This window comes from Arvicanthis niloticus, chromosome X, assembly GCF_011762505.2.
Source record: "Arvicanthis niloticus isolate mArvNil1 chromosome X, mArvNil1.pat.X, whole genome shotgun sequence".
NCBI lineage: Eukaryota > Metazoa > Chordata > Mammalia > Rodentia > Muridae > Arvicanthis > Arvicanthis niloticus.
Window position 1 is genome coordinate 14,876,639 of NC_047679.1, and position 21,202 is coordinate 14,897,840.

The following is a 21,202-nucleotide window of genomic DNA, read 5'->3' on the forward strand; positions in this document are numbered from 1 at the left end:
GCAAGATTGGGTGGGCGGGTGGGGAAGCACCCTCATAGAGGCAGATGAGTGAAAGGGGGTAAGGGTTTTGTGGAAGGGAAACTGGGAAGGGGGATAAAATTTGAAATGTCAATAAGTAAAGTAACCGATAAAAAATGGAAAAAAAGGAAAAGTTTCTATACACACAAAAAAATCACACTTTCTCAAGTAGGTAAAGAAAAAACATCCCCCATGTTTTGTAGACTCCACCTACAAGGCATTTTCTAATTCACCCAGAATTCAGAAGAATGAGAGTTTGTCTTTGCCTATCAACTTGGAAGTGGCATTTGACTGGTGCCTGCAGAGGGTTTTCTTTCCATTAGACAAACACATGGCTGTGGTATAAAAGAAATTCAAAGGGAATCCCTTCTCTAAATCTGAAGCTTTGTTTTTCAGAGGAAGAAAATTTCCTCCTTGTATATACTACAGTCCTCGGAAAAGGAGTTTTCATATGAAGTAGAGGGAAACACATTTGATGTGTTCTATGCATTCTGAGTCGTGAGTATATGGCCCTTTACCATTGATGAACTGCTTATTGTAACTGCTTTGTTCACTAAACTCATGGCTTCGATATAGTCTCTATTTGTGTTGACTTCATGTTTTATCTTCTGTTTCAATGACCACATCTTGTGGTTTTTTTTTTTTTTCAAACACGAGCCTTACTTTACTGTCATCTTCTAGATCCATCCAGAAAGTCTTCACTGCCCTTTCCCCCTTCCTTCTTTTGGTATAGTCTATATAAAAATTAAGTTTATCAAAAGGCATATTATGAATCACTTTGATTGGATCATGTAACTGGAGTTTAACTGGAGTCTCTGAAATCTGCAGGGCTCAAACGCAACATGTCGTTCTACCATTATCTAGTATTCTTCAATACTTCTGGTTTCAAGTAGAGATGGTGCTTGAAGAGACTTGCAGAAGTGACTACTAGTCCAACTTCAGACACATACGTCTTCATCATCTATACTGATTGCTCTATCAGGATCACTGACAACGCTGTTTTCAAAAGAAAACTATCCCCATGTCTTTGTCCACATTCTTTCTGTGTTGTCTTTGCTGATCATATTGTGGGCACGGAATCAGATACTCTAAGATTTAATTTTATCTCTGGCATCTTGGATAAATAATTTCATTTATTTAAGGCATGTGTAATCTAACCTCAGCCCCAGAGAAAGGGACCTGCTACAAGAAGAGCAGAGTATGGGTGTTACACATCTTGGCCAGATATACCTATCAGCTGCACCACAGAGAATGTGTGCCTCAGACACTCTGCAGTCTGTGGCCAGAATCTTAGTATAGTTTTCAGACAGCTTTTCTCTATGTATCACTAGACCTAAATAGGCTAGACTGTAATGTACTATGTAGCCTAAGCTGACCTTTCCTCCTGCCAAAGACTCTAATTTCTGGGGATTACAGGCCTGTACCACTTCACCTGGATGAATTTTATTATTCCCCAAGTATATTTAAGACCATACCATTTTGCATTTCTATGACAAAGACATTTTCCTTACCTGAGTGTTTCTAAGATTTTTCCCTCTTACAGCTAACGCTTGTTGGATTAAGGCCTAGAGAGAAGAGGGGAGTTACTCATGTGCTAAAGCAGAAATGCGGTAAAACTCACAGTGGTCAGTGACTTCTGTATGGCATTTAGATTCTGGAAACCAGGCCTATAGTACCAGTGGGGGTGGGGCTGGGTGATTGTGCCATTGCTATTGTGGGAATAGCATCAGTTAATGCCCCACTACATTCCTGACTTGTGTTTGCTTTCTTTGGTATGTCATACCAAGTATTTTTTCTACCTGTCAATAGAACATTGAATTTAATAAGAAGTGTTACTGAGCAGGGTGTGATGATACACACCTTTAATTCTAACACTCAGGAGGCAGAAACAGGTGGACCTCTGAGTTTGATGCCAGCCTGGTCTACAGAGTGAGTTTCAGGACATCCATAGCTACACAGGGAAATCCTGTCTCAAGCAAAACAAACAAACAAACAAACCAAAACCAAAACCACTACCTGTGAGATGCAGACATGAGTAAGCTTGGTACCTTCTTACGCATCTTTCCAGCCATTTGACCATTGCTGCATCAGATTCTGCATTTTCTCTTACTAAGACAAAGCAGGGATGCTTACTTTTCATTGTGACAATGAGCATCTCAGGGACCCTTTCCTCTGGCACCCAAGGTGACTCCACTGAACAAACCTCAGAAAGCTTCTTGCTCAGCACAGACTTAGGCCTTTAATTGAGTCTTGTCAGTTTGCAGCTGTCAGCAGACCTGTGTCAGAACCAAAACTGGCTGGCATCTACCTCCATCTGGCTTTCTGTGCTGATCCTTGAATGCAGCTTTGTACAATCCCCATTGAATAAATCCACTGATGTTCTTTCTGATGCTTAGCCAACCAAGACACCTATTCCTTGTGTTCTGGAGTCATAGGAGACATCTCTGGCACAGGGGCCTCCACGAATTGAACCTGGATTGTGTCAGGAGTGGTAAGGGGGATGGACAACCCCAACATATCATGGAGCTAGACCTCAAAAATGCTGCCACTGATGAGTGGGCCTACAGGGTATCTTGTGTTATAGGTATGGAAAGGGGCTCTAGCTAGAAAGTGAGATAGAGAGAACAAGTATGATATAATTTCTATGCTATATTAAAAGGGAGAGTGAAACTTGCATATTGTCTTAGTTAGGGTTTCATTGCTATGGAGACAGCATAACCATAGCAACTCTTATAGGGGACAACATTTAATTGGGGCTGGCTTACAAGTTCAGAGGTTCAGTTCATTATCATCACAGTAGGGAGCATGGAAGTGTCCAGGCAGGCATGTAGCTGGAGAAAGCTGAGAGTGCTACACCTTCATCTAAAGGCAGCCAGGAGGAGTCTCTCTCTTCACTAGGCAAAGCTTGCACACCGGGAGCCTTCAAAGCCTGCCTACAGACTGACACACTTCCTTTAACAAGGCCACGCCTATTCCAAAAAGGCTACATCTCTTTATACTGCCATTTGCCATGAACCAAGCATATTCAAACCACCACACATAGCTACATTTGTGATTTGTGTCATGTAGGTGGCCAGTGTGGAGGTGTTAAGTTCCTGAGCATGTTTGTGTCTTGGCCAGGGATAGGGAAGCCTAGTGGCAAAGGCTTGGGTTAGGCTTAGCAGGCAAGGTCTGGACAGGGCTTGACAATGACCAAGACAACACAGGACCATGACAGGAACACTCAGGTCCTGCACCTTGGGATGTACCATGGAATTGTCTTCTGCTCAAAGGACACCACTATTCATTGGAGGGTGCCTTCTCTTGCAGGAACAGGTTGTGGCCAACAGCCATGGATGTGAGATAAAGAGAAAGCACATGCATGGGCTTACCCAATGGGACAGATTCTCTGAAGATTGCTTCTTTGTCCTTCCCATTTTTTCCTTAAATCTTCACTGCCTCACAAGACAGTCATCATGATATAAACAAAGGTGTAGTTGACCTACCCCAAGTCCCCATCTTGGTTGGGCTCTTCCACAAGTTTCATGCTAAATATGTAGTAATAGAAAAGGGACTTAGAGATCAGAGAGGCCATTATCAGCTTCGAGTATGACTTGGACTTCTGGGTAGGTGAACATGGAATAAAAGGAATTACAAGACCCTAGGGGTCGAGCTGTCTTGGACAGGGAGAGAATGAGCTTGGAAGTGTGCAGTGTGAGCTACTTCAAGGGCACCCACAGCATTGTCATCACTAGAGTAGCTTGGCCTAGAACAGAGAGAAAGCTGCTTTCCCAGCATTAGACAGCATGTCAGGAAGCCCTGTGTGCTTAGCACCGTGCCTTTAAGAGGATCATCTTAGCCAAGGAAGACGTGTTTGTGCCAGAACTCCTGCTCTTGTTGTAGCTGGTATAACCAGCTACATGGATATCTCCTTTGAAGACAAATCTGGACACAATGCACAGTGAGTAACTGTCCTAAAGCCTGGATTCCAGGAAGGTGGGACATCATGCCTGGAATATCATTGAGTAGAAATGTTAGGGGCTGCTGCTGAAGGACCAGCCCTGAAAACAGACCATTTGGATACCATTCATTGGAGATAACAAATAAGCCTGTTCTCACATCATTGATTCTCAGTTTCTTTTCTAAAGTAGTGTGATAATGCCTGTCTCAGAGTTTGGAGGCTGTTCCAATCTGTATCTATCTATTGGCCTTTCATTTAGAGAAGCTCTGAAATAAGCATCAGGGCACACATATATTTGAGGATCATCAGTGTGTAGCAACAATAAGTAGCAGGATTCTGACATTAAAGGTCCTGAGTCGGTCAGGCACATACATATAGTCATGTTGGGGGGGGGGGCGTGGTTGTGAGCTCTTACCTAATTCAGGGCCCAGTCTTATACAATGTTAAAAATGTGCCTTCTACTCCATCAGTCTACAATGCAATTGTCCTTTTCCAGAATATTCCCCAGGGCTTACTATGAACTAAAAGTTTCCTTGGCTCAAGTTAATAGCTTAATGAACAACTGGCCAGAATGTTTACAGAGATGGCTTAGAAATCAACATTCTGAGCTCTGTCTACACAGCATGTGCACCTTCAGTCTCCTCTGTTTGTTACAGTCTCTCTCTATATATTTTCTTTATAAAATTGGGGCAGATTTTTTTTTATTGGATATTATAGTTACATTTCAGATTTTATCCGCTAACTCCCTTCCACCCACCACCCAGGAACCTCCTGTAGCATTCCCCCCTCCTCATACTTCTATGAGGCTGTGCTCCCACCTACCCCTCCCACTCCTACCTCCCCACCCTCCAATTCCACCCCCCACTTGGTGTTCAGCCTTCATGGGACCAAGAATCTCCTCTCCCACCTATGCCAGACAAGGCCATCCTCCCCTTCATGTACGGGGGGAGTCATGGGTCCTTCCCTATGTGCTCCCAGGCTGGTGGTTTAGACCTTGGGGAGCTCTGGTTGGTTGGTATTGTTGCTCTCCTCATGGGGCCACAAACCCTTTCAGCTACTTCAGTCTTCTAACTTCTCCATTGGGAAACCCTTGATCAGATCAGTGGTTAGCTGTGAGTATCAGCCTCTGAATGTGTCAGCCTCTGGCAGACCTCTAAGGAGACAGCTATATTAGGCTCTTGTCCACATGCACTTCCTGCCATCCACATCAGTGTCTACTCTTGGTGACTGTACCTGGGATGGAGAACCAGGTAGAATGGTCTCCAGATGGCTCCTCCTTCAGTTTCTGTCCCACACTTTGTTTCCATATTTGCTCCCTTGAGTACTTTTGTTACTCCTTCTAAGTAGGACCGAGGCATCCACACTTGGTCTTTTTTCTTCATGAGCTTCATGTGGTCTGTGTGTTGAGTCTTGGCTATTCCAAGCTTTTGGGCTAACATCCGCTTACAGTGAGTAAATACCATGTGTGTTCTTTTGTGATTGGGTTAACTCACTCAGGATGATAATTTCTAGTTCCATCCATTTACCTAAGAATTTTTCAAGTTCATTATTTTTAATAGCTGAGTAATTATTCCATTGTGTAAATGTACCACATTTTTTATATCCATTCCTCTGTTGAAGAACATCTTGGTTCTTTCCAGCTTCTGGCTATTATAAATATGGCTGCTATGAACATAGTGGAGCATATGTCCTTCTTATATGTTGGAGCATTTTCTGGGTATATGCTCAGGAGTGGTATAGCTGGATCCTCAGGTAATGCTATATCCAATTTTCTGAGGAACTGCCAGACTGATTTCCAGAGTGGTTGTAGCAGCTTGCAATCCCACCAACAATGGAGGAATGTTCCTCTTTCTCCACATCCTTGCCAGCTTCTACTATCACCTGAGTTTTTGATCTTAGCCATTCTGACTGGTGTGAGGTGTTATCTCAGGGTTGTTTTGATTTGCATTTCCCTGATGACTAAGGATGCTGAACATTTCTTTAGGTGCTTCATGGCCATTCGAATTTCTTCAGTTGAGAATTCTTTGTTTAGCTCTGTACCCCATTTTTAATAGGGTTATTTGGTTGTCTGGAGTCTAATTTCTTGAGTTCTTTGTATATACTGGATATTAGCCCTCTATTGGATGTAGGATTGGTAAAGATCTTTTCCCAAACTGTTGGTTGCCATTTTGTTTTATTGACAGTGTCCTTTGCCTTACAGAAGCTTTGCAATTGTATGAGGTCCCATTTATCAATTCTTGATCTTAGAGCATAAGCCATTGGTGTTCTGTTCAGGAACTTTCCCCCTGTGCCTAAGTATTCGAGGGTCTTCCTCACCTTCTCTTCTATTAGTTTCAGTGTACCTGTTTTATGTGAAGGTCCTTTATCCACTTGGACTTGAGCTTTGTACAAGGAGATTTCTGTACAAGGAGATAAGAATGGATTGATTTGCATCCTTCTACATGCTGACCTCCAGTTGAACCAGCACCATTTGCTGAAAATGCTGTCCTTTTTCCACTGGATGGTTTTAGCTCCTTTGTCAAAGATCAAGTGATCATAGGTGTGTGGGTTCATTTCTGGATCTGCAATTTGATTCCATTGATCTTCCTGCCTGTCTCTGTACCAATACCATGCAGTTTTTATCACTATTGCTCTGTAGTACAGTTTGAGGTCAGGAATGGTGATTCCCCCAGAAGTTCTTTTATTGTTTAGAATGGTTCTCGTTATCCTGGTTTTTTTTGTTATTCCAAATGAATTTGAAAATTGCTCTTTCTATCTCTATGAAGAATTGATTTGGAATTTTGATGGGGATTGCATTGAATGTATAGATTGCTTTTGGAAAGATGGCCATTTTTACTAAATTAATCCTGCCAATCTATGAGCATGGGAGATCTTTCAATCTTCTGAGATCTTCTATTTCTTTCTTCAGAGATTTGAAGTTCTTGTCATACAGATCTTTTACTTGCTTGGTTAGATTCACTCTAAGGTATTTTATATTATATTTGTGATTATTGTGAAGGGTGTCATTTCCCTAATTTCTTTTTCAGCCTTTTTTCCTTGGAATAGAGGAAGGCTACTGATTTGTTTGAGATGATTTTATATCCAGCCACTTTGCTGAAGTTGTTTATCAGGTTTAGGAGTTCTCTGGTGGAAGTTTTAGGGTCACTTAAGTATACTATCATATCATCTGCAAATAGTGAAATTTTGACTTCTTCCTTTCCTATTTGTATCCCTGTGACTTCCTTTTGTTGTCTAATTGCTCTGGCTAGGTCTTCCAGTACTATATTGAATAGGTAGGGTGAGAGTGGGCAGCCTTGTCTAGTCCCTGATCTTAGTGGGATTGCTTCAAGTTTCTCTCTAAAGTTTTTTAGTTTGATGTTGGCTACTGGCTTGCTGTATATTGCTTTTACTATGTTTAGATATGGGCCTTGAATTCCTGATCTTTCCAAGACTTTTAACATGAAGGGATGTTGAATTTTGTTTTCTCAGCATTTAGTGAGATGATCATGTGTTTTTTTTTTCTTTGAGTTTATTTATGCAGTGGATTACATTGATGGATTTCCGAATATTGAACCATCCCTGCATTCCTGGTATAAAGCCTACTGGATCATGATGGATGATTGCTATGATGGGTTCTTGGATTTGGTTAGCAAGAATTTTATTGAGTATTTTGACATCAATATTCATAAAAGAGAACGGTCTGTAGTTCTCTTTCTTTGTTGAGTCTTTGTGAGGCTTAGGTATGAGCGTAATTGTAGCTTCATAGAACGAATTGGGTATTTTTCCTTCTGTTTCTATTCTGTGGAACAGTTTGAAGAGAATTGGTATTAGGTCTTCCTGGAAGGTCTGATAGAATTCTGCACTAAAACCATCTGGCCCTGGACTTTTTTTGGTGGGGAGACTTTTAATGACTGCTTCTATTTCTTTAGGGGTTATGGGACTGTTTAGATGGTTTATCTGCTCCTGATTTAATTTTGATACTTGGTATCTGTCTAGGAAATTGTCCATTTCATCCAGATTTTCCAATTTGGTTGAGTATAGGCCTTTGTAATAGGATCTGACGATTTTTTAATATCCTCAGTTTCTGTTGTTATGTCTCCCTTTTCAGTTCTGATTTTATTAATTTGAATACTGTTTTGTGCCCTTTGGTTAGATTGGCTAAGGGTTTTTCTCAAAGAACCAGCTCCTGCTTTTGTTGATATTTTGCATAGTTCTTTCTGTTTCTACTTGGTTGATTTCAGCCCTGAGTTTGATTATTTCCTGCCATCTACTTCTCTTGGGTATATTGGCTTCTTTTTGTTCTAACGCTTTCAGGTGTGCTATCAAGTTGTTAATGTATGCTCTTTCCAGTTTCCTTTTGTGGGCACTTAGAGCTATGATTTTTCCTCTTAGTACTGCTTTCATGGAGTCCCACAAGTTTTGGTATGGTGTGTCCCCATTTTCATTAAATTCTAAAAAGTCTTTAATTTCTTTCTTTATTTCTTCCTTGACCAAGTCATCATTGAGTAGAGCATTTTTCAGTTTCCATGTCTACGTGGGCTTTCCATTGTTTTTGTCATTACTAAAGACCAGCCTTAGTCCGTGGTGGTCTGATAGGGTACAAGGGATTATTTTAATCTTTTTGTATCTGTTGAGGCCTGTTTTGTGACCAATTATATGGTCTACTTTGGAGAAGGTACCATGAGGTGCTGAGAAAAAGTTATATTCTTTAGTTTTAGGATGAAATGTTCTATAGACGTCAGTTAAGTCCAATTGGTTCGTAACTTCTCTTAGTTTCATTGTGTCTCAGTTTAGTTTTTGTTTCCATAATCTGTCCATAGCTGAGAGTGGGGTGTTGAAATCTCCCACTATTATTGTGTGAGGTGCAATGTATGCTTGAAGCTTTAGTAAAGTTTCTTTTATGTATGTGGGTGCCCTTGCATTTGGGGCATAGATGTTCAGAATTGAGAGTTCCTCTTTGTACATTTTTCCTTTGATGAATATGAAGTGTCTTTCTTTATCTTTTTTGATTACTTTTGGTTGAAAAACTATTTTCTTTGATATTAGAATCGCTACTCCAGCTTGTTTCTTGGGACCATTTGCTTGGAAGATTGTTTTCATCCTTTTACTCTGAGGTAGTGTCTGTCTTTTTCACAGAGGTGCGTTTCGTGTATGCAGCAAAATGCTGGGTTATGTTTATGTATCCAGGCTGATAGTCTATGTCTTTTTATTGGAGAGTTGAGTCCATTGATATTAAGAGATATTAAGGAAAAATGAGTGTTGTTTCCTGTTATTTTTGTTATTGAAGGTGGAATTATGTTTGTGTAGTTATCTTCTTTTAGGGTTGTTGGAAGATTACTTTCTTGCTTTTTCTAGGTTGTAGTTTCCCTCCTTGTGTTGGAGTTTTCCACCAATTATCCTTTGAAGTGCTGGATTAGTGGTAAGATATTGTGTAAATTTTGTTTTGTCATGGAATATTTTGGTTTCTCCATCAATATTGATATAGACTTTTGTTGGGTATAGTAGTCCGGGCTGGCATTTGTGTTCTCTTAGGGTCTGTATGACATCAGTCCAGGATCTTCTGGCTTTTATGGTCTCTGGTGAGAAGTTTGGTGTAATCCTTATAGGTCTGCTTTTATATGTTACTTTGCCTTTTTCCCTTACTGCCTTTAGTATTTTTTCGTTGTTTTGTACAGTTGATGTTTTGATTATTATTTGGCAGGAGGCATTTCTTTTCTGGTCTAGGCTATTTGGAGTTCTGTAGGGTTCTTGTATATTTATGGACATCTCTTTCTGTAGGGTAGGAAAGTTTTCCTCTATAATTTTGTTGAAGATATTTACTGGTCCTTTAATTTGGGAGTCTTCCCCCTCATCTATACCTATTATCCTTAGATTTGGCCTTCTCATTGTGTTGTGGATTTCCTAGATGTTTTGGATTAGGAGCTTTTAGTATTTTGCATTTTCTTTGACAGTTGTGTCAATGTTTTCCATGGTATCTTCTGCACATGAGATTCTCTCTTCCATCTCTTGTATTCTGTTGGTGATACTTGTGTCTATGACTCCTGATCTTTTTTCTAGGCTTTCTATCTCCAGGGTAGTCTCCCTTTGTGATTTCTTTATTGTTTCTACTTCCATTTTTAGATCCTGGATGGTTTTGTTTAATTCCTTCACCTGTTTTGTTGTGTTTTCTTGCAGTTCTTTAAGGGATTTTTGTGTTTCCTCTTTCAGGGCTTCTACCTGTCTACCTGTGTTCTCCTTAAATTATTTGAGAGTGATGTTTATGTCCTTCTTAAAGTCCTCTATCATTGTCATGAGAAGAGATTTTAATTCTGAATCTTGCTTTTCCAGTGTGATGGGGTGTTCAGGGATTGCTATGATGGGAGAACTGGGTCCTGATGATGCCATGTAACTTTGGATTCTTTTGCTTAAGTTCTTGCACTTGCCTTTCACCATCTGGTTAACTCTAGTGCTGCCTGCACTCACTGTCTCTGTCTGGAGCCTGCCTTTCCAGTTATCTTGCTTGTGTCTGATCTCCTCAGGATCCAGATGTCTCTGTGATCTTTTAATCCTGAGCTCCAGTTGCTCTGAGTACAGTGGCTTCTCTATGATGTCTCAGGATATGGTGTCTCTATGGTGTCAGACCAGCTAGGTGTTTGCTTCTCTTGGTGCAGTGTCTCCTCTAGGGTGTCTCGGTTTCTGGTGTTCACACAGGAGCAGACCAGGTGGGTGTCTGCCACTCTTGGTTCAGTGGTCTCTCTAGGATGTCTCGGGATCTGGTGTCCATACAGGGGCAGACCAGGCGGGTGTCTGCTACAGGCAGTAGGCCCAGGCAAGGAGCAGAAGAAGAGTGGTATTCTTCAGGGGTGGGGTTTGGGTGTCTGCTAGAACCTGAGCTGCCTGCACTCAGTTATGGGTCTAGGGCTGCCTTAGGGCAGTGTGTGAGTGTTCTTACCTGCCGGTCTGGGTTCAGTGATCCCTCTAGGATGTCTCGGGATCCAGTGTCCACACAGGAGCAGACCTGGTGGGTGTCTCCAGAATTTTTTTTTTAAAGCTCAATATATGTATAGACACACACACACACACACACACACACACGGATTTTCATTACAGAATGGCAATAAAAGTGTTAGAGGCCACAGACTTCAAAGAGAAGTCTTACTTAAGGCAAGGAGTTATGGTGCTTTAGTTATCAACTTGGAAAGCTGCTAGAGGAATACAGACCCCAGTCAGCCCAATCTGAAAGCTTTGGAGCTCCCAGGAAGGGACGGGACAAGGTTAAGATGGGTTGATGGTCATTTCCAAGCATCAGGGACAATGCTTACCTGAAGCCCTAAGGACAGTTAAGAGTTCTCTACCTGTTGGTCCCCTAACTCACATTGCTTACACACTGGGTAGTTGAGAGTTTAATTAGGGCTATTGTTATCTGGTAGATGCCCTTCTTTTTATGGGATACAGATGGGGGAATGGCACTAATTTTTTATCTAATGTGTTTAATAAGTTCTCAGGCTGTTTTGCTATATTATGTTCATATAGCTATGTGGCCTTTGTTGGGGATTTGTGAGCTCTTACCTAACTCAGGGCCCAGTCTTATACAATGTTAAAAAATGTGCCTGCTACTCCATCAGTCTACAATGCAATTGTCCTTTTCCAGAATCTTCCCAAGACTTATTATTCTTCAAGAATTCCCTTGGCTCAAATTAGTATCTTAATGAACAACTAGCTAGAATGCTTGCAGAGAGAGAGAGAGAGAGAGAGAGAGAGAGAGAGAGAGAGAGAGCTTTAGAATTCAGTATCCTGAGCTTTTTCTCATTTGTTTCTAACTTGCTTGAATAAGATTACAGGTGGTGCCTTCTTACTTGCATGAATACATCATCATCAGTCTGTGCCTCATGTTTGGACAGGCAGTAATATCCATGTGCACAAAGGAGATACAGAGTCACTGCACTGACAAATTGGAGCAACTGCTGTTTGTAAGATGGAATCTCCAAGAGCAAATCACAGTGCAAGAGCCAATATTTCAGATATCTCAAAGTGGGGCAGTAATAACAAAGAAAATAGTCAGATTTCACGTTGGGTTTCCTGGGAAAGGGCTAAATCCCAAAGCTCACAGACACTTGGAAATTGTGGGTCGTCATTAGATAGCCTGGGGCAGATTATGCCTCCTCAGATTGACTCTAAGAGAAGACCTGTTTAATAGATGCCTGCAATGACACACACTGTCTTTTGTTCCTGTTAAGAGTTGGTGATGTCCTGTCATGCCAGGAAACTGGCTAGCATATAGACACAACATTCCCATACTCTCAGTGCTGCCTCCAGCTATCTCTGCCCCATCATAAGAATGACCACATCTTGCTGCCTGTATTAGGGGCCTGGATTTAGGGTTCTGATGAAAGCAAGGTCAAGACTCAATAAATGGAATTGTGAGCCAAAAGACAATTCTTAAATTTGTCAGATTCAGTTATTTTCTTTCAGTATTTTCACAGAGGTGAAGTAGAATCAAGGATCAGGAGTTGTCTTGGAGCTTTACTGCTGTGAACAGGCACCATGAACAAGGCAACTTTTATAAGGACAATATTTAATTGGGGCTAGCTTACTGGTTCTGAGATTCAGTCCATTATCATCATGGCAGGCAGCATGGCAGCATCCAGGCAGGTATGGCACTAGAGGAGCTGGGAGTTCTACATCTTATTCTGAAGGCAAAGAGGAGAAGACTGGTATCCTCAGGCAGCTTTCAGGAAGTTCTCAAAGCCCATGCCCACAGTGACACACTTCTTCCAACAAGGCCACACCTCCTCCAAGGCTACACCTCCAAATAGTGACACTCCCTGGGCGGAGCATATTCAAACAACCACAGGTATCAAAGATCTGGGCTGAATGAGTTAACTAGTATCAGAGTTCAGGGGTGACTATTGATAGTGGTTCAGGGCTCAGAACTGAATTTACTTCAAGGCTGTTATGAGTAGGGTGAAAGAATGAGAGAGACTGTGACCAAGTGTCAACTCAGTGCGTAACATGATTCAAGGCTCTATGGTGTTAATACATTCATTCAAATCTTCCATCTGACAAACCTCTATTATCAGGGGTCTAGGAGGTCAAGTATCAAATTAAATGAGATAGGATGGGTTTCTGGTTGTATGGCCATACATTGTGGCAACCAAATTTTAGCATGGACATGTGTTTTGATTATAGCTATTTTTGTCTGGGCCTAACCTGATCACAGACTGCCACTGAGAAGACATTGTTGTGGTGGCCTACAGAATAATCTTAAGTCTGTCATCATGGCAATGAAGTAATGCAATAGTGATAGCTAGATTTATAGTAATAATAGCAGAACTCTTAACATACCCTCATAGCAGATGAATGGAAGGCAGACCCATAAGACCATCACCAAAGATTCCAGCAATTATTCCTTCCTGATTCTCAGCTGTGTGTGGTTTGGGTTGAGTGGTGCTAGAGTATGTTGGAAGGAGGTAGAAGGCTAACTAAAGGCAAGATACCATCAATGCAGCATTCCTAAGGGTTAGCATTAACCCTTGCAGCATTAACCCATGCAGGGATGAGACATTTTGATGAAGCTGATTTGAATCACTCATGCTCCTAAAAGCAACCTCTACTCATGGTCCCATAAGTAAGCCTGACAAACATGTTTCTATGGTCCTTCAGTGAATAGACATCTATTCGCATGTCCCCAAAAGTCATTCAACAGCATGTCACCAAGGAGGGGCCTGTTTAACCATCCTTGCCCCACAGATAGAAGGGGCAAGATAGGGGCAGATAGAAGGGTGGGAGATGATTGAGCATTTATTGGGGACCTACTATTTGTCAGACTCAGTGACAGATGTTATTGCATGGACTAGAAGGCATTTGTCCTCAAGGTAAGGACTATGGCTTTCATTTCTACTAGGAAGGAAATGGGTGCAACAGGTATAATTTGAGCTGGCTCAGGGAGCCAGAAGTGTGGCCAGTGGTTCTGTTCACTGCCCTCACACCACTCTACTGCTAGAACTGGCAAGCAGTTTGCAAGATTTAAGGGACTGAGATTGAGAATAGAGTCCTTGTGGGAGGCCCCTCAAGTCATGTTTTCCCTGCTAGCCTCTGGGCCCTGGGGCTAATTCCAGTCTGCCATCAACTGAGTGCTCCTATTTTATTTCATTTTCATTGGGAATTATTTATTTATTTATTTATTTTTAAAATTTTTTATTTTTTTTTACAACAGGTAAAAAACATACAACAGGAATGCTTTTTGTATGATACAATTAATTGTACAAATATAAAATCTTCTAAACAATCACTGGCATTAGTATACTACTAGCTATGTATAACACAGTGGCAGTAACAATTTGTCCCGTTATTTTTACTCATTTTGTTTATTTTAAACTGACTGGTCACAGACTGAATTTGGGAACCAGGTGGCAAAGTCACAATTTCATTTTGGTAACAAATACTATAGATTTGTCAGACTTGAATATTTTTTTCTTGGAATTTCCTATATATGGAAATTATATGATAATTGACAAATATTACTGAAATTTTAGCTAAATATTCTCAAAAAATGTTTTATATGCTTATGATACCATAGAGCACCCACAAAGTTAGCTTTTAAATTTGGAAATTTAAAATTATGAAGATTTTAAGTAAAAAAGTACATACTATTCCATGGTAAATTGCTTTAAAATATTGAACTTACTGGAACTAATTCTGAAATTTTAATACTAGATGATTGGGCTATAAAAAAATAAATATTCTAATATTCTAAAGCTGGTTATGGTGTCAGACACCTTTAATCCCAGCAATGGGGAGGCTGAGGCAGATTCATCACTGTGAATGCCTGGCCAGCCTGATCTATATATTCGTTCCAGGCTAGCCAGGGCTACATAGTGAGACCATGTCTCAAAAAGTTAAGAAAGGAAAGAATGGGGACCATCTTCGTGGCAAAGTGCTTACCTAAAAATGGCTATTCACTCATTTTATAAAAATCAAAAGACTTCTGTGAGTTTATAATTGAAAGAATCACTTCTCAGAATTCTTTGAAAAGGTAATTCACATGTATATTACTACACTGATTATACCATTTGAACACATTCAATCAAATGTAGCCCCTCCCCACACACTTTATACTTCACTATTGTTTATCTGACAGTTTGATTCCAGATGAGTGCCATTCCACTGGGGGAAAAATAACATTTCAAAAGATCTGTGATACTAATAGAAAAACCAGACCATCTACGATTACCTGATTCTTAAATATAAGAATATAAATTAAATTAATTTGATTTGTTTAAAAAAATAAAAAACAATATATACCAGCAGCTTAAATCAAAAATCAAAGTTTTAAAAAAGGGAACTCAATGATGGTTCCAAGGAAACCTCATGAAAACGTGAACTCATTGTGCTTATAACAGAAACTTCAAAATGGATGTCAGGGTCTCGCACTGCTGCCTTCCCTCCCATCTCCCAACCCTGTGCTCTGTGAAATGCTTGAAGCACCACCACAGGACAGCTGTTTGAGAAGTCACCACTGCAACCCCGTCAGGACAGATGGAAAGATAGTTCAGGAAGGAGGCCAAGGTGGGGAGGATCTTTCTTTGGTGACAAGAAATAAGCCACCATATTACAGATATGCTTTAACTCTCTACATGTAGGAAAGCCAACCTGCTCCTTTTTGATCTTCTTTGGCACAACCTCGGTGGATTTCTCTGACTCAGATCGAGTCCTGATTGATCTTCTCTGCTGCTTCTTTTCTACTGGGCCTGCAGAACCAGATGTCTCCGGAGATGACGCACTCTGAGTCGGCTTCTCATTTCTCTGACTTGGTGAAGAGATTATAAGAGCCTGTCTTGCCCCCTGACACTTATTTCTCTTTTGTTACCAATTCCCTTCGTTGAATAAACAAACTGATCAATAAACTTCCCATCTCCTGTTGCATCCTGGAGAGCAAACACTTGTTCAATTTTCACAGCTGGAGACATATTACACTTCTGCAAATCTAGGCTCCCTTTGTGCAGTGTGATGGAAGCTGGTAAGGACTTCCTTGCAGCTGCTGTTTTCCAGGCTATTTTTAACAGGAGGTGGCTCTTCCTCTTCCAAACTAGTGTGCCGCCTCTGGCTCTGTCTTCGAAGGTCAGTACTTGACTGTGAGGAGGCCACCTCCCCAGCACTGGTCTGCTCTGGCTGACTATTCAGCATAGACCTTGGTCTTCGCGGTTCCTTGCCTTCCATCTTAGAGGTAACATTCTGTGCTTGGGATGAAGCCTCTTCTGGCTGCTTATCAATATAGATGAAAGTGTACTGTTCCACTCTTTCCTCCCGGGTCATTTTCAATGCTTTCTCTGCATGAGCAATGCCAATATCCTACTAGGCACGTTCTCTCTGCGGTCCGGGTTTCTGAATCTTCTGCTTTTCGGAATGATTGCTGGCTTGTTTAGCTGCCTCAGCTAGTAACTCTTCATACTGTTCGTGACCTTTATACTCGCGTACTGTTTCTCATGAACCCATGCCCTCTCTGGCTGGTTGCTAAAAAACTGGACATGATATTCCCGGGCACCTCTTGTGTTAATTTTGGTATGGACCTCAAGCTGGGGATCACTTGAAACCATACAAGGCCACCAAGGATAGGTTCCCACCTTGGACCAAACAAGATCACCAACCTGGAACTTAACACCAGTGGACGTTTCTGTTGTTGGAACAGAAGACAGTATTGGCTGAACCGGGATGGCCTCTTTGAGCACTGGCTCTTCTCTTGGCTTTTGCTGCAGTGTCCACCCTCTCATTTGGTCTGTTCTGTCCCTCTGGCTCTCACTTGGGGATCTTGTGTGACTTGCGCTCTTTGGATCTAGATGACTCGTGTTTGTTGCTTTTCCCCCCCCTCTTTTCCTTTCTGCTTTCATGCTTTGACTTTGTGTGCTCACTTGCCTGTACTTCATTTAAAAGGTCTCCACAAAGGGAAGACTCAAACAATTCCCTGCCATTCTGGATACTTTTGGTTATTTTTAGTTTAATCTCAGGTGAGCCTGTCTTTGGAATCACAGTTTGTGGTACCGAAGGAGGAGGAGGTAGCTGTGGAGGAGAAGGTTTTTCCAGAATTTCATGTGGTCTTGTGTTTGGAATTTCTGAATGGTAATAGTCAGTAGGGCTAAAGTTTCTAACTGCACCAAAACTGTTGGCTAACCCATTGGGATACTGATTATATGGCGGGTATTTGGTTTGAGTTTCATACAAGCTGATTGATGGTGGGTAGCCATTTGTGAGTGGAGGAAGGTCTGTTGTAGGTGGATATTGAAAATCTTGTTGCAAAGTAGCTTCAAAGGGTGTCGGGCCACCATCTTCAATGATGTCACTGTTGTTATCAAAGGCATCCTCCTGGCGGATGTTGGCTGAGTCAATGAGTTGAGGTGGTTGCTGAATTGTGTTTCCCGTGATCCCTTGCATGAAAGAGAAAGAGAAATCCATTGTTCTGCTCAAGCATCCTTAACTTTCCCTTTCTCTCATCGAGCCTTCAGTTTGTTCCATCCTAACCCCCCTGCCGTGTCAGTATGATCACAAGTGAGACACGGAGGCCCGAAGTGGGGCTGGGTTGCGTACAGCTGCCAGGACCACGGGTGCAGGAGACAGAACTGAGCTAGGCCGCATGAAATCCTCGGACTAGATTTTCCCCGCCAAGCACCCCTGCCATGGCGGCCTGCACTAAGGGCCATAGCCCGGCCAGCCAGGCTCGTTTGTGGGCAGACCGAATTTTTTTATTTAAATCATTAGGGAGCAACATTCTTAAAGCAACATTCTTAAAGACCCAGTTTGTGAATTTCACACCATGTTAAGACAGGTAAGCATTTGCCTTACTTTGATTTCCAGTTGTTGAACTAAAATACCCTGACCAAAACAGTGTTTGGGAGAAAAGATTTATTATACTCACAAACTGAGTTACAGTCCATCATTTTGGGGAAGTGGAGATGCCAGAAATTACAAGGAATTGGTCACATGACCTCCATTGTCAGCAACAGAGAACTGTGTATTAAAATATTCATTCCCGGGATCATCTTGCTCTTGTCTCTCCTATTCATTTATTCCAGGGCCCAGCCTATGATAAGATGCTGCTTCATTTATGGAGGGTCTTCCCACATCAGTTAATATAAATGAGAAAATCCCTCAAAGACATGCCCACAGGCCAACTTAATCTAGACAATCCTTCTCTCAGCTCCCTTTCCAGGAGATTGTACACTTGACAAGTTGATAGTCCCAGCTGTCACACCAATTCCAATTACTCCTGGTACCTCCTGCTGCATGTGCTCCAACTACTCTCATGAATATTTTATATTTATAATTCTACTTTTTTGTTACAGATTTCCTTTAATTTGAAAGAGTGTGCTGTGTGTGTTCAAGTGCTGACGGAATGAATCAAGAGGAGGGCATGGATTGCATGGAGTGGAAGCCACAGATAGTTGTGAGTTGCTGGGCATGCATGCTGTGAAACAAAATCCAGGTCCTCTACAAAAACAACAAGAGTTCTTAACAAGTGAGCCATGTCTCCAGCTTAGACCTCCTATCCCCTTTCACATCCCTATGCTCCCCTTCCATCTTCTTTTTGGTCCAACATTTTGAGCCAGGCATGTGTATCAAGTTGGTTTTCATGAGTGAGCAGGAGAGGTTCTAAACAAGTAAATTTCAAGGAGGCAGTGGTTGGATATCATGTCAAAGCAGAGGAGCATCTGAGTAAGATTTATTGTTGAAAAATGGTTTCTTTAGCATGTCTGAACTCTCTAAGATGGGAACATAGGAACTTACCAGTGCAATTGGTACTTTAGTGAATGAAAGGAGGAATGACAGCCGGTGCTTTTTCTCATTTTCAGTGCAACTCAATGTGGCTAAAGAATAAAATTCCCAAGGGAATGGAGAAAATGGAATTTCTTGACCATGGTAAGCTACACATCTAATAAACCATAGTAACATCATTTGAAAGGTTTTTTTCTACATTTTATATCTTTATATATATATATTTTCTACATTTATAAGGGATAGGAGAAAGAAAAGACAATAAGTAACAGGAATAAGGCCAGAGAGGGGAAGGAACAGGTGTGTGTGCTTTTTAAAAGACAATCTAATGGTGTTTGTTGAACAGTGCCTCCAAGCTCGTATTTAGGGCAATGAAAGGACTGCTTCAAGGACCCTCTAGCTGATTTGGGACAAGGAAGAACAAAGGTACATGAACGACTCAAAGACACCACCCTTCTGGCACAGCTGCGCCACAGGGAGGGGAGATCATTATTGCCAAGGAGCAATAAGTGGATATTTGAACAGCTCATTAGTGGAGCAGCCATAGTCAGCCTAGGGAGGGCATGGCAATGGGCAATTGCAAGGAGCATTGTGGGGCTCTTTGGAGGACTAATGGGACCTGTTCTCCTGAGACACAAGGAGGGGGGGGGAGCTACTCTGAATCTCAAAAGACTCACTGTTCAAGTGCTTGAATTTAAGGATCTCAGCCTGAACATTTTGTTGTGGGGGAGGGTATGTTGGCTTGCTGTTTTGTTCCTTTGCTTGTTTTGAGACAGGGTCTCACTAAGTAGCTCTAGCTGTCCTGGAACCCACTATGTAGATCATGCCGGCCTCTAAGTCACAGAGATCCATCTGCCACTGTCTCCTGGGCTCTGGGATTAAATATGTGCACTACCACCATGCCTTGCTTCAGACTGAGTGTTTTCTATGTGCAGTGAGCCTTGGTTGTCATCCTGCCTTCTGGGATTTGTGTCCTGGGGCCTAAAACATTGCTCACTGCCACAAAACCAAAGCATCCATGTTATGGGTTGTCCTGGTATTGTTCATATTTTGATGTTAATTCTGTCTACTTAAGAGAGTCTGTTCCTGATGAGGAGTAGATCACATACTCAGGTGATCTCACTGAACCTTCTCCCATTCTATCTGGTTAACTAAAGTTTAGAGCCTATGATTGGGTAGTGGAAGGTAAAGATGGGACTGGAGGTCTCAAAAGGGGGAGGAAGGAGAAGGAGAAAAAGAGGATGGAGGAGGAAGAGGTAGAAGCCAATATGGAACAGAACCACATGGCCAGAAAAACTACAAGTAGCAAAGGGTTTCAGAGTGGGGAATAAGTAAGGATAGTGGTAGATCTGCCCAATCTAGGCACATAGCTTATAAATATAACTGGGTTGTGTGTTTTTTATACATGCTTATTGGTGTTGGAAATTACTGTAACAAATTGGTGCCCAAAGTGAGGCTTAGAACCCAACTCACCTGAGATAAAAGTCCACCCCACCCCCATCCCCAAATAAATGGCTGGAGCTGCCATCTAAGGATATGGCAGTGTGTGGATTGAAAGATGACTGGGTCTGAGAGGTCTACAGAGAGACCTACTGAGAGGCTCTCTCCCCAAGCCTCAGGCAAACAGTGGAAGCCAGGGGCAGTACACTAGCCCAGACTGACTTAGCGCTACTTTCAGGTTCCCTGAGCCTAGGGAGGGGTGGGGAAACCTGGAGTGTGGCTGCCTGAACGGTAGTCTTCTCACAGACACAGCAGGCTGATATGAGCATCTATACCTGATGGAGCCTTCCCATGCTTCCTTCCCCATATCCCCCACATCTAACAGGACACAGGATAGCCAGACCCACTCTCCTGACTGCTTGGACTGCTGGCTGCCTGAGATCACTGCACATACTGCTGGCTGAAACTCAAAGAAAAGACAGATAGCCAACTCAGAAACACAGAAGCCTTTGGTCTTTCTATAGTTAGCTCCTCTCTGCAAATAAAAGAATCAGAGAGGACTGAAGTGTCCTGAATCGAACAGCAGAGGAAGACAAAGGTACAAAAACCTCTGGATCAGGTAATAAGAGTGACAAAATGATAATAAAGATATATATATATATATATATATATATATATATATATATATATATATATTATATATAATACTTAAAGATAAGAAACACAATAAACACTGGGGTTTTATGGGATGATATTTTGAATTGTTTGTCAGGAATGGATTTAAAGAAAATAGACACCTTGTCGATTACTGTTGCTACGATATTAGGTATCTTGATTTACTATGTCATCTCAAAAAACAGGGCCCTAGATACAAACAATTATGATCCTTAGAAAAGGGATTAGGGGAAACACATGAAGGTTGGAGGCAGAAGCTGGAAAAGATGCTAGAACAAAAGATGCATTCATAAATGAGACTGAGCAACAGAGAGATAAACCTAAGACTGGGAAACATGGCTTAAAGGAAATGCTGGAACTAAAGGTACAGGATTTTTTTTTTAGGTTAAGAGAAGCAACAGAAAG

General features: G+C 41.6%; 1 pseudogene; it reads right to left on the reverse strand.

The window, feature by feature from the left end:
- Positions 1-15,540: 15,540 nt before the first annotated feature.
- On the reverse strand, positions 15,541-17,426 carry LOC117694648 (histone-lysine N-methyltransferase NSD3 pseudogene; annotated as a pseudogene).
- Positions 17,427-21,202: the final 3,776 nt, after the last annotated feature.